The 12,989-nt window shown below is 59.0% G+C and overlaps 1 long non-coding RNA gene across 1 annotated transcript; it reads left to right on the top strand.

Moving 5' to 3' along the window:
• The first annotated feature begins 1,103 nt into the window (after positions 1-1,103).
• LOC109488998 lies at positions 1,104-9,860 on the top strand. Its single transcript, XR_002141926.2, has 2 exons — positions 1,104-1,290; positions 9,383-9,860. It is a non-coding gene; the product is annotated as an uncharacterized LOC109488998 (long non-coding RNA).
• Positions 9,861-12,989: the final 3,129 nt, after the last annotated feature.

Here is a 12,989-nt window from a genome sequence, read left to right on the forward strand (position 1 = left end):
CCCGCCGCCCCCCCCTCCCCCGACTCTGAGATACCAGGGAGAGGAGGCCTACTTGATTAGATTTCTTTGGGGTCTGTGGCCTAATTTCATTGCATATCTTAGCTTGAGGTTCCTAGAGTGACTGTAGCGTGTTTCATTTCTCGAAGCCATTCTTGGGCTGCTATATAAACTCTCATCTCTGGATGTTCTCCTGAGACCCTTGTAAGCTGTATTCCTGAGGTCACTGGTCCTGCAGACTACGTTCCTACTCCAGCCTCCTCATTCCCCAGTGCTGTGGCCCCTGCAAGTCACTTAGCCTCCCCAGGCCTCAGTTTCTCCACCTGTAAAATGGGGATAATAGCTGTGCCAACTTCTGAGGGTTTTTTTGAGTGTCCAATGAGGTCAACTATCTGAAGCCTCAGATCCAGTCCCAGGCACACAGTAGGTCTTTCGTAAGTGTTAGAAACCATCAGCTCTCAGCTGGGAGATGAGCTTGGCACACTGGTAAAAATCAGCTGGAGTTAGGGGGGATGAGTCCCCCTTGTGAGAGGGGCTTGGTGTAGACACTACGTTTTGCCCTTTCTGGTCCCTGAGTCAGCGAGTCTCAAACTTGACTGAGTTTTACCCAAGGGACTTGTGAAATGCAGAGCCCCAGGGCCTATGGTCAGAGCCTGATTCTGGGAGAGCCTAGGTCTGGAGAGGCCCCGGAACGTGCAGTTTAACAACCCTTCACTGCCTCTGCCGCCCCTCCTCCCAAGCTGGGAATCGATGTTCCAGCCACACGCACATCGTCCATTCTGTGCTTCTGCACGAGAAGCTCAGACCTGGAATTGCAAAGCCAAGCAAGACAGAACCTGCCCCTGTCCCCAGGGAGCTCACCGCCCGATAGGGGGTGTTCCCTCAGGGTCAGCTGAGGAGCCTGAGTTCTGCAATGAGCAGGGACAGCTGTGGGAATCTAAAAGGTCAGAAGAGACCTACCTCCTGGTACTTTGCGGTTGTTGTCACAGGACAGAAAGTCTCCCTGGCTGGAGCCTGGGGGCATGAAGGCCTGGGGAGGGAGGGGCACGGGGGCGTCTAGAGGCCGCTCTGGCTGACCTTGCCTGTGCTGGGGGTTTGGTGTGGGATGTCATCGATAAGGCAGTAAGGTGGTGCCTGCACTGAGGGAGTTCAGCGTTGCCTGTGGGCTCGGAGCTCAGTTTGATCCTTTCAAGCTGTGTGACCTTGGGCCAGCAACTTCCCCCCTCCTAAGCTTTATTTCCACCTCTGCAAAGGGATGGTGCCAGCCACCTGCACTGCTGATTTACCCAGAAGGTAAGGACACTCCAGCTCCAGGGACTCTCGTTGGCTTGGGCCCTGCCAAGGCCCCTGGGCTTAAATGTGTATTCATAACTTCACATTACTTTTCTTTCTTTCTTTCTTTCTTTCTTTCTTTCTTTCTTTCTTTCTTTCTTTCTTTCTTTTTTTTTTTAAGATTTTATTGATTTATCTGACAGAGAGAGAGAGACAGCCAGCAAGAGAGGGAACACAAGCAGGGGAAGTGGGAGAGGAAGAAGCAGGCTCCCAGCGGAGCAGGGAGCCTGATGCGGGGCTGGATCCCAGGACCCTGGGATCATGACCCGAGCCGAAGGCAGACGCCTAACGACTGAGCCACCCAGGCGCCCCTCACATTACTTTTCTTAAAGACGGTCCCCAATATCATAAAAGCTTTAGGCCCCGCAAATCAGGCTCTGCGGAGGCCCACCTCCTACAGGTGTCGGAAGATGTGGTGACAAGACAGTGAGGCCGTCGGGAAGCTTCCTAAGCTTCCAGGCCTTGGAAGGAGAACGTGCTCCTGCTGGACAGGAGCCGAGTTTGTACCCTGGAGAGCCAGGACTTTCCTGAGAGCCCAGCCCCACTTCTATTCTGACAGCCCCTTGCCCCCATGACCTCAAACCTCTCCAGCCCAGACTGGAAGCAGAGAGGGGCAGGTGAGAAGCAGAATGGAGGCCATGGGGGAGGGAAGGGGTTGCAGAGGAGGGAAGGCAAGTGAGGAGCAAAAGGATTAGATTGAGCCCGGGACAGACCCCTCTGGCTGCCAGACGCACTAGCCTTTTTGAAGGGCCAGACTGGTGAGAAGGCAGCCAGAGGTGAGGACCCTGGGCCGAGGCCTTGGGGTTGACGTGGCTTTGATAATGACCTTCAAATGTCTCAGACCAGGAGAGGATGCAGGTTACCCAGAAACAGCAGGGGTAGGGGAGAGGAGGGATACTGGGGGTCTGGGGATCTTTGCCTCAGTGGGAGAAGAGGACCCACCCCACCCCCACTCCGTGCCAGGCCGGGCCTCGGTACCCCATCTCCCTGAATCCTCACACCACCTCCTTCAAGCCCTCAAGCTTCTCCTCACCATCCCGCCCAAGAGGAAGTGGAGGCTCAGAGAGGGCAAGTCCTTAGCTTAAGGGGACACGGCAGGGGTGAATACAATGTACGGGAGGATTTGGACCCAGCTCTAAGTCCAAATTCCAGTTCTTAACCCTCTCCTACCACAGCCTTCCCTGTGGGCTCGGCGCAGCAGAGGGCTCGCAATAAAGATGGGAATGAATGAAGTAAGGAAGGAAAGAATTCACAGGCCAGGCTCTTCCCACGCCACCCCTTCCCCAGCCAGCTCTTTCTCACCCCGCCGGCCCCTACACCCCCTCCCAGCCTCACTGGGAGGTTTTTGAGCCGGCTGTCCGGCTTCTGCAGGTTTCCCCGCGCTCCTCCCGGAGCCCACCCCGAGGCAGCCTTCTCGAACAGGACCCCCCGCGTGGGGACGCCTCCCGACCCGCGAGGCCCGGCGGGAGAGCCGCGACCTCCGGCGGGGTGGTCTCCGCAGCCGCTTCCCCTTCCCCGGACAGCTAAATAATTAATTCGTCCATAAATAATGGATCTGCGTGGCGCGCGCGCCCTCTGCCCCGGGGTGCGGGGTTCCCCGTTAGGGTTAGGGGCGGGGTGGGGAGGGGGACGGGGCCCCGCTGTGCTGTGCGCGCAAGTGGCGCCCAGTTTCGCTCCGCGGGCCTTTCTCCCTCTCGCTCCCTCGCGCCGGCTTTTTCCCTTTTTCTTTTTCCTTTTTTTCTTTCCTGGAGCGGAGCCCGGCGCCAGGAGTCTGGAACCAGCTTGACAAGCTTTTGAGTTATGGAGGGGGGAGGGGAGGGAGCGGGCGGGCGGCGCGGGNGGAGTCGGCGGCCGGGGGGCGGGGGTGAGTCATCCCCGGGAAACGGCGAGCGGCCCGGCTGGCGGAACGAGCCGGGCTTTAGGGCTGCAATAAATGAGGCCCAGGGAGGGCGGCGGGGTTTACACGGCCTCGGGGGCCGCGGCCTCCCCAGCCGAGCAAGACATTCCTTTCCGCTGAACTGGGCGCCTGGGCCCGCGCCGCCGCCGCGCCCTGCACGCTTCGCCCTAGGCGGCCGGGCCCAGGGCGGGGAAAGAGCCCCGGCCGGGGGCGGCGGTGGCGGGGAGCGAAGCCCCCAGCGTTGTTCCCCGGGAGCTCACTGAGCCCTCACCTGCCCCGGAGGGAAGGGATCGGTGTGCCCATTTAACGGGTGCGGGACCTGAGCCCGGTGAGGGTCGTCCTTGCTGCGGGTCGCTCCGCTGCGCCCCCCCACCCCCACCCCCGGGCGTCTGATTCACTCCTTGTCCCTTTTGCCTGAAGCCTGAGAGTCTCCATACACCCCATACACACTCCTCGGGTTTGACTTTGGGCCTGGGGGCTGAGGGCCAGGCCCGCAGTAGAGGCGCCCTAGCCGTAGGGCCGAATTCGAGAAGGGCGCTGTGCCAGGAGCCCCAGTAGGGCACTAAGCAGGCCTGTCCATCCGACCGTGCAGAGCCAGCTAGCCACCCGGCTAGGGGTGCGGGGAGGAGGGGAGGACGAAGAGTGCTGAGGGGTGAGAGGTATGCATCTGGAGTTCTGAGTTCACCAGGACTGGTAGTAAAGTTTCCGGACCCCTCGAGATCTCCTGGGGGACCAAGTGTGTCCCAGGAGGACACTCCATGCTGGCAAGAGACCCGAGCATACCTTGCCCTGGATTAGAGTTTCTGGTCAAGTCATGGGTGTCTTCTGCGCACCTCAGTTTCCCTTAGGGACCCTCAGCATTTCCCCCACCTCAGCCATGACTGGGCCCCTCTCGGCTTTTCCAGCCCCAGCCCGTTAGTGACCTAGATCTGCTCCTGGGCTCTGGAATGTCACAGGCCTGGCCTCGGCGACCAGCTCTGTGGCCTGGGGCTGCCGCTCCCTGCTCCGCCCCCCGTCGGAGCCTTTCTTGCTCATCTGTGAGATGGGTTAGTAATTGCGCCAGCCTGGCCAGGGCCCTGGAAGGTTCCATGAGGCCCTGAAAGTCTCCACTTAGCACAGGGCCTGGCACAGAGCAAGCTCTCAATACGTGGTCACTTGTTGGAGCTGGTTGTTTGTTATTATTATTTCTGAGGGACTCGCTGGAGGCCTAGCAAGCCCCCCCCCGCCCCCCACTGAGCTGAGTGTCGAAATCATCCCTGAGAAGCTGCTGAGCAGAAATTTCCAGTCTCCCTGGCAGAGCCTGGAAGAGTTTGGGTGCGGCTCCCAGATGCAGTTGGACAGGCTCTGCAGGGCCAGGGCTGGGGAAGGACCCTTAGATGTTCTGTGAGACCCAGGAAGCACCCCAACCCTGGCTCCAGCCCCAGCCCCACAGCTGCTCCAGCATGGGCAAAATCGCATTGTCCCCTGTGGTCAGTGTGGGGCTCAGGGCTTTACTCCCCCCCCTTTAGCAAGCCCCTGTACCCCAGAAGTCTGAATGAGCACCCCTGGAAAATGGGATAACAGGGTCACTGTGAGGATTGAAGGAGGGTAGTGCCTGTGAGCCCTTAGCACAGCTCCTGGAGCCCCAGAAGTGGGGTATGTTGGCTTTAGTGACTGTCCCAATTGTGGAAGCCACCAGGCCTCCGGGGGCCCACTTGGCTGATCCCTGGGCCACCAGGAGGAGCAGAGGCCCCCAGCTGGGATGGTGGGTCCCACTGGGCTTGTGGGGGCTGTGGGGTCCCTGTCCCGAGTGGCCTGGCAAACAGCCTGACCCTTGCTTTGCTCACGGGGCTGTGTGATCCCGGGTGAGCAACTCAGCCTCTCTGGACCTTGTGCTTCCTATCAGAAAAACAGGAACAGCGGCCTGTGACCCTCACTCAGCAGAAGGAAATAAGGAGCATTGGAGGGGGAGGAAACGGGGGTCAAGTCCCAACGCTGCCCCAGACCAGGCAGGTGACCTTGGACAAGCCTGATGAGACTAAGACAAGGTCAAGTAACACTAGTGAGTATGAATGAGTACAGTGAGTAGTACTAATGAGTAGAACGAGTCAACTGCTCTCTGCTTCATGTTAGTACTGTTATCTCACAGTTACTCTTGGAGGGAGCTTTTATTATGCACTTTATTTTCCAGATGAAATAGTGAGGGAGGCTCAGAGAGGTCGATTCACTTTCTTAAGGACACACAGCTAGGAAATGAGAAAGTCAGGATTCAACCCTAACATGCTGGCTGACTCCCTAAAGAAAAAGCAAACTAAGTGTTTTCAAAAATAAAACATTTCAAGGGCCTACTATGTGTAAGACATCTCGCGGTAGGTGGCAGTAAAATTAAGGACGCCTGCTCGTAATTGAATATAGATGCAAGACTCCAGGGATAGCCTCCTGCAAGTTAAATATGAAAAACACCAGCATAAAAGTGCCACCAGTGCTTCGGGGGCACCAGAAGAGTCCAGAGGATTGGCATGGAGGGCTGGTAAGGGAGGGAGCTGGGGGAGAAGGCACAGAGGCCAGGGAGCAGGGAAAGTGGGTCTTGAGCAATGAAGAGGGATTTTAGTGAGGGCACAGGGCCGTGCCTGGAGGCCGGCACAGCATGGGCAAAGGCACGGCTGCATGAGAAGATGGAACCCACTCGGGGGCAGGGAGGGCAGTGGGGAGAGAAGCAGGAAGGGTGTTGCTGAGGCCGGGGCTGGGCTGCAAAGGCCTTAGACCTTTGCTCTGTAAAAATGGGGAGCCGTCGAAGGTCTTAAGCAGAGGTGGACATCATTCTATGGGAGTTTTAGAAAGAGAATTCTATGGGCGGTGAAATGTCCTGAAAACATACACAGAAAGACTAGAAGCACAGGGTCGGGATGCATTGTCCAAACTTTTACAGTGCTTCCTTTAAAAACCTTTTTTTTGCCATGTATAGGTATAACTATCCCCCCCCCCCAAAAAAGAGGACATTTTCAAAAGGAAGAGGGGAGCTGGGAGGCAGAGAGACGTGGGAGGCCGTAGCAGGAGTGAGCCAGGATTGGTGGGCAGGCCGCCTCTCTGACTGCTGGCTCCCCGGCTGTTTGAGTGATGGGCAATCTGGCAGGTGGGACCATGGGGTGGGGCCGGGGGGGGGGGTTTGGGACCCTCCTCTTAACCTAGAGCCTTCTCCTTGCCTGACTGATGGTGGCTTCAACCTGTCCCTACCTCTCCCAGAAGTCTGTCCTCCCCAGTCTCCTGCCCAATGGCTCGGCTGCAGGGCATGGGCTGATACATCAGTCCTACTCTGTGCTAAATGGGGCAGCTATCCCAGGGGCCTCCCCGTGTCCTTGAGGACAGACTGTCCCCTGTAGCGGCACCAGGCACTGTGCTAGGTGCTTTACTGGTCATGTCTCTTAATCTGAATATAATCCAGCAAAAAAANAAAAAAAAAAAAAAAAGAGTGTTGCTCTCCCCATTTAACAGCTAGGGAACAGGAGGGGGGCACTCAGTGGCTTGCTCACCCAAGCTTTCACAGTGAGGGGGTGTTTCCTAGGGGGTGGGGGGGCCACCTGGAAGTCCCTGCCACTAGGCTATACTGCCACAGGCTCTCCAGGAGAAAATTCATCTCTCAGGTACCCCTAGACTTGGGGTCTGCTCTGGTTCCTGGACAAGGGGCTATAGTCGTCCCTCTGAGCCATTCCTTCTGGCAGGGATGCCTCTCCTCCCCTCTCACCACCATCCATGGGGCAAACTCCTACTCGACCTGTAAAACCCAGTGAAACTGTTACTTCTTCCCCAGAGAACCCCAGACTACCCCTACAGTCCCCTTATCTGTGTTCTGTTCTATGGAGCTCCGCTGGGAGAGGAGAAAAGGCTCAGGAGACGTGGCTGGGATGAGAGTTCCAGCCCAGCCCTGCATGACAGAGAGGAGGGAACAATCCGCTTATTCTGGGTGTTCAAAAGGGCAGGAGTGGAGCAGGAGGGACGTGAGAGGGAGGACAGCCTTGGCTCAGCCCAGGGAAAGACAGATCAAGCAGCCCCTGGGATTTGGCTTAGAGGCTGGAGAAGGACAAGTTCAGAGAGGGAAGCAAACATCCAGGCTGCCTAGCATGGCCTCGCCTGCTCTCCAGCAGCCCCAAGACGACACAGCCCTTTCCCACCCGGCCCTCCCAGCACACACGCACACTGGAGCTCTGTGGCAAGGCTGGGGTGGGAAGCTGTTTTTTGTGCACCGGTGTCCCTAGCCCCCACCCTCACCCCTAGTGAGCATGCGCAGAATTGAAAACCCCCCTCTTAGAGCCCTGAGCCTCCATCCCCGGGAGAGATGACCAGACTTGGGAAGAGAGCAGTGTGGGCTGCCCAGGAACTCAGAGAACCCCCAGTTCAGGGACTGGCACATAGTAGGCACTTAAGCATATGTTGAAGAACAAATGAAAGCATGAATGAATGAGCGATTGCCTGACCCCAGCCCAGGGAGGAGGGCCAAGAGCCCCAGAAGTGCAGGGTGGCTGGGACAGGCTTTGGGGGTGGGGGTGGGGTGGTGGTGGTGCTGGCAGAGCCACAGAAAAATTGTCCCACTGGGAGGGATGCAGACAGTGAGCCATGGCTCTGATGAAACACCCCTTCTGATACCTGGGTATGGGCAGTGCCTGGGGCCCCGAAGAACTCTCAGGTACCCCCACATCACCCCAGTGGGGACTTCTTCACGCAGGTCCCCAGGAGGCAGCATGATGAGGTCATTAAAGCAGGGGGCTCTGGACTCAGACATTTCCGAGCGCCAGCTCCACCACTTACTAGCTGGACCAGTTGCCTCAGTTTCCCCATCTGCATGTGAGACTGATAGCACCACCGGCTGCCCGTGGTTGCTGGGAAGGTCACATGAGAGGCTCAGCACACTCTGTCGGCAACTATTGCCAACAACAGCACAGGAGAGCCGGGTGGGGAGAGACAGCTGGTCTGCCGGGCCCTGGGCTCTGGTCCCAAGGTGCCACTGACTTAGAGGTTGACTCTGGACGAGGCCCAGCCTCTCACCAGGCCTCAGTTTCCCTATTTGTACAGTAAGGCCCTGCTAACCCCGACAGCCTTGACCCTTCCCCAGGCCCGGGCCAGACCCGCACGCAGCCCCTGGGGTTGCCCAGAGACACACAGGCGCGCGCGCACACACACACACACACGCATGCCGGGCGCACACAGACCCACATGTGCAGGCACGTAAGTGTGTACACAGACACACACATAGGCACACGCTCATGCAGGCACGTTCACGTTCACACAAGCAGACACACAGGCAAACACACACACATTTGCACACAGACCCCCCACCCTGTGCCCTTGCCCAGGCCCCCACACCTGCTTACACTCATGCTCACCCTCACTCCCCCCTTTCCCCCCCAAATCTGCTGTGCACCAACTGTTGGTAGGGGAGGGGCTGGGAGCGGGAAGGAACAAAACCCACGACTCAGCCGGGGAAGAGGGGTGCGGGGGGCTGCGCGGGCGAGGGAAATGACAGCCCGCGGTCCCCCTCGAGTCCCGGCTCATGAATATTAATGCGGCGGTAATTAAAATGCAGGGACGCAGCAGGATGGATGCGGCTGCCTCCGGAGCGCTGGGGATCGCGGCGTCTTCGCAGGCGGGTGGATCCTGCTTCTCGCTGGCGAACGCGGGATCCGCCGCGGGCCGGGGTTCGGGGTTCGGGCTGGGGGCGGTGGTTCGCGGAGCACGCCACCACCGCCGTCCCCCCCCCCCCCCCCCCCCCCCNCTCCATGCCGGGCCGCCTGCCAGGCCTCCTTTTCCCGGAGCCGGCCCCCTCCCGCCCTCGCGGCCCGGTGATGTCATCTGCACCAAACTTTCCGCTTCCTGGCCGGTCTCGGGGCCCTGAGTCATAGCCGCCCCCGGCCCCGGGCCGCGCCGTCTGTGCAGCGCTGGGCCTCGCTGGCCCCGGCCTGACGTCAGGCTGGCGGGGCCTGGAGCCGCGTGGGGTCCGTCAGCCCGGTGCTGCGGGCCCTGGGGGCGTGGACGTCAGTCCCCGGGCGGGGGAGTAGGCCCCGATGAAGGGCACAGCCTAGGCTGTCGGGGTCCAAACCCCGAGTCACCTGACGCAGAGTGCTTGCTCCCGGGCAGCTCCTTTCAGCTCTCTGAACCAACGTTTCCTTATCTGCTAATTCGCAGACACTCAGGAAAGTCTCCACCGACTCCCAGAGTGAATGGCGTAGCTGGAGGAACCCACACCCAGAGACGGAGGAAAGGGACTCTGCCAAGGTCACACACCAGGTGGGCAGCAGAGCTGGGTTTCTGGGCCCCTCGTTCCAAGGACTTCTGCTGTGCTACATGCTGTTACCATGAGCAAGGCCCCGCGAAGGGCTTAGGGCAGGTGCAGAGAACCCCCCACGCCACGCCATCCTACCAGAGATGGGGGAGTCCCAAGGCAACACTGGAGGGGCTGAGTCCCAGCCCAGGCCATAGGACTCTGGCCAGCTTTCTCATCTCTGAAGCAGGCATGGTCGTCTAGCGTCCGAAGCCTGTGGAATCTACTGAGAAAGCCCTCATTGCTGTGTGAACAGACACTGTGGGGCAGCGCTTAGGGCATGATAAAGATTCTGGTCGTTCTTGATGGCAGGTGAGGAGGCCATCTTGGAGTCAGGTCACCTCGGTTCAAATCCCGGCTCTTGATGCCACCCCCCTTCCTTGTTGCCTCTCCTGTGCCCTCAGGCCAGTGGTGTTGAAAGCTGAGCCCTTTGCCAGAGCCCCACACCCTGCTAGCAAGTGCCCAGCCAGTCCTTCACCCGAGCTGCACAGAGGAAGCCCCAAACGTCTGCAGTTCCAAGGTTCTTTCTAGGGCTTTTGGCACATGATCTTGGGACCCAGTTTATAGATGGGAACTAAGAACCTTTCAGCCACTGCTCTCCGGGGGCTGAGTGGGGATTAGGCTCAGGTCTGTACCCTCAACCTCGGATGCAGGGCTGCGGACTGCGGGCTGTGGCTCTTCCCCAAATGCATGCCCCCCCCATCGGCCCCTGGTGCTGAGAAAGGCCTGCCCTGCTGCCCCCACACCCTTGCCTCTCCCCACCTGCCCCCCAGCCTCATGGAAACTCCTTCCCTGGTGCTCCAGGCTGCCTCTTCTTGCCTGAGGCCTTTGCCTAGGCTGTTCCCTCCCCTCTGCCCCAACTCTCGCCCTTCTTTCCCATTTTCCTGGGGGAACATCTCCTCCTCCAGCTCTCCTCCACCTGCCTCCCGGGGAGTGTCCCAGTTACCCCCACCCCACAACATCCACACACATCAGCACACTCTCCCCACACCCCATCCCCCGCCACAGACCATACCACACACACAGGCACAGACCCGAAGACGTGCGCGCGCGCGTACACACACGTGCTCTCACACACACTCTGGATGCCAGATTGCAAACACATATCCCCCCCCACCACACAGACAGCTCCTGTATACACCAACATCCCCTGACCACTCTGCACACACACGCATTCACACACAGATCATACGACACGCGTCAGGCTGTATGGGTGCCCCTCCTCTGGGCTCCTACAGCCTCTCATTTTGACCCCCTACCCCCATCATGGTATTTATGCCCCCAGTAAGGGCCAGAACCCCCCCTTTTCCTTCTCTTCCTTTCCAACACAGAGCCTTGCGTCAAGTCTCCTGCCGTCCGTCCATGGCTGGACCCCCGACCCCCTCCCCTGGCCACATTGGTGGTTCCCAGTCCCACCTCCATCAAGGCCCCCTCACATGGGTGCGTACCCCGTGTCGGCGGGGGGCCCTCCTCACTGTCTGTAGAGCTGCTCCTGGCCTGGCCCTCTTCACCCACAGGTCACACTCACCTGGGCTTCGGTCAGCTACCCCCCCCACCCAGACAACAGCTGCTTAGGAGGAAGGACTGTGTCCAGTCGTTCCTTGTCCCCGCACCTGCCCCCCACCAGCCCCAGCCCAGCGCCTCAGGAATATTTGGCGACTTGAGCTGAGCCAGAGCATTAAGTTCACTTCTGTCTGGGGCCTCAACTTTCTCATGTGTAAAATGGGCTAACACAGTAAGTACCTTGCGGAAACTCAGAAGTGTCACGGTGACTCATTAGCACAGCCATCGGGTCCCTGCCGGGCCGAATCCGTGGCTGAACGGAGCTTGGGTGGGTGCAGCTCATCCCCGAGGTGAACCCCTTCTTCAGGTGAGTGTTCTGGTCATGCCCTTCCTGCAGACGGGGTCCCAGCCGCACTTGCTGCTGAGCCCCGGAGGTGGGGCGTTTGGCTGGGGCTCCTGACAGGTAACGGTGTTGTCCGTTCCCTGTACCACCCCTCGGGGACAGCAGTCCCTCTTCAGGCTGAGCCTTTCAGGAGGACAACTGGCCTCCTTGGGGGGACTGGAGCCTCCGATCTCCTCCTCCATCCAGCAGAGCACCCCCCCGGGCGCCTGGCCCTGTTGGGTTGGGAGAAACTTGCAGGGCAGGAGCGCGAGCCTCTCCTGGTGGGTGACCAGAATCAGGAGAACAGGGACGGTAGATGAGTGACGTAGGAAAGGAGCTGAGTTACCTGCTGTCATCAAGGCAGACGCATTTATGGGAGACAGACACAGATGAGTTGCCTGACACTTAACACATGCCCGCTTCATCCTTGCTGCCCCTTGGGTCCTAGGGGGCACTCCCTGACCCCAGCAGGACCCCAGCAGCTCACAGAGATGGAGACCCAGAGGCCAGGGTGGGGAGGGGACTGGCCAGGCAACGCAGGAGGGCCGGGTAGAGTAGCCATCTGCTGCTCGAATGCCTTCATTCACAGGTGCTCACCAGAACCTTCCATGTGCCAGCCTGGAGTGCCGGGTGTACTGTGAGGGATGGAACAGCTGATTCTCTTGGCCTTAGAGGCTAGCAGAGTCAAAGGGCAGCATGACAACAGCGGGGGTGGGGTGGGTGCTGGGATGGGAAAGAAGGGGGCACCTGTGCTCATTTACAAACGTTTCTGTACCTGGGCCCATGTGTGTCCCAGAGTTTCTTCCAGAACGTTTCTTAGCTCACTGGTCCTGTCTATGAGCATGGTTGGAACACCTTTGTCTGGAGCAGGGGGCAGAGTAATTATGAGCAAGGTCCAGACTCCCTCTGGCTGTGTGATTTGGTGCAAGTCACTGTCCCTCTCTGAGCCTCCGTGGCATGACGTCCCCGTAAAATGGGTGCATCTCCCCAGGGCTGTTGTGAAGACTCCTTGAGGTGACGTGTGCAAAGCTCTTGGCTTGGGGACTCGGGCTTGACTCTCTGTGCCAAGCACCCTTGGCCCCTGACTGCCCTGCTCAGGCCCCATAGGCCTCTGCTCTCTGCCTGAGCCCCAGGACCTGGCAGCCCCACCCTGGACGGTAGGAGCAGTCCCTGCGAGATGGAGGCCCAGCGCCAGCTGGCCAGGATGACAGGACCACCAGGGACAATTTGGTTACCCAGCTGTGTACTCAGGGGCTCCTGATGAGTTCTAGAAACACAAGGACAGTTTGCTTGGGGGAGCCATGGGCCCTAACTTCTGCCTGATGGGACGCCCTGATTAAAAAAAGGAAAACTGAGGGGCTCCTGGGTGACTCAGTTTGAGCGTCCGACTCCTGGTTTCGGCTCAGGTCATGATCTCAGGGTCGTGGGATCGAGCCCCATGTGGGGCTCCGTGCTCAGCAGGGAGTCTGCTTCTCCCTCTCCCTCTGCTCTTCCCCTTGCTTGCAGTACTCTCTCTCTTCTTCTCTGTCAATTTTTAAAAGATTTTATTTATTTATTTGACAGAGAGAGAGAGCACAAGCAGGGAC

The sequence above is a fragment of the Ailuropoda melanoleuca genome, chromosome 7 (assembly GCF_002007445.2).
Source record: "Ailuropoda melanoleuca isolate Jingjing chromosome 7, ASM200744v2, whole genome shotgun sequence".
Lineage (NCBI taxonomy): Eukaryota > Metazoa > Chordata > Mammalia > Carnivora > Ursidae > Ailuropoda > Ailuropoda melanoleuca.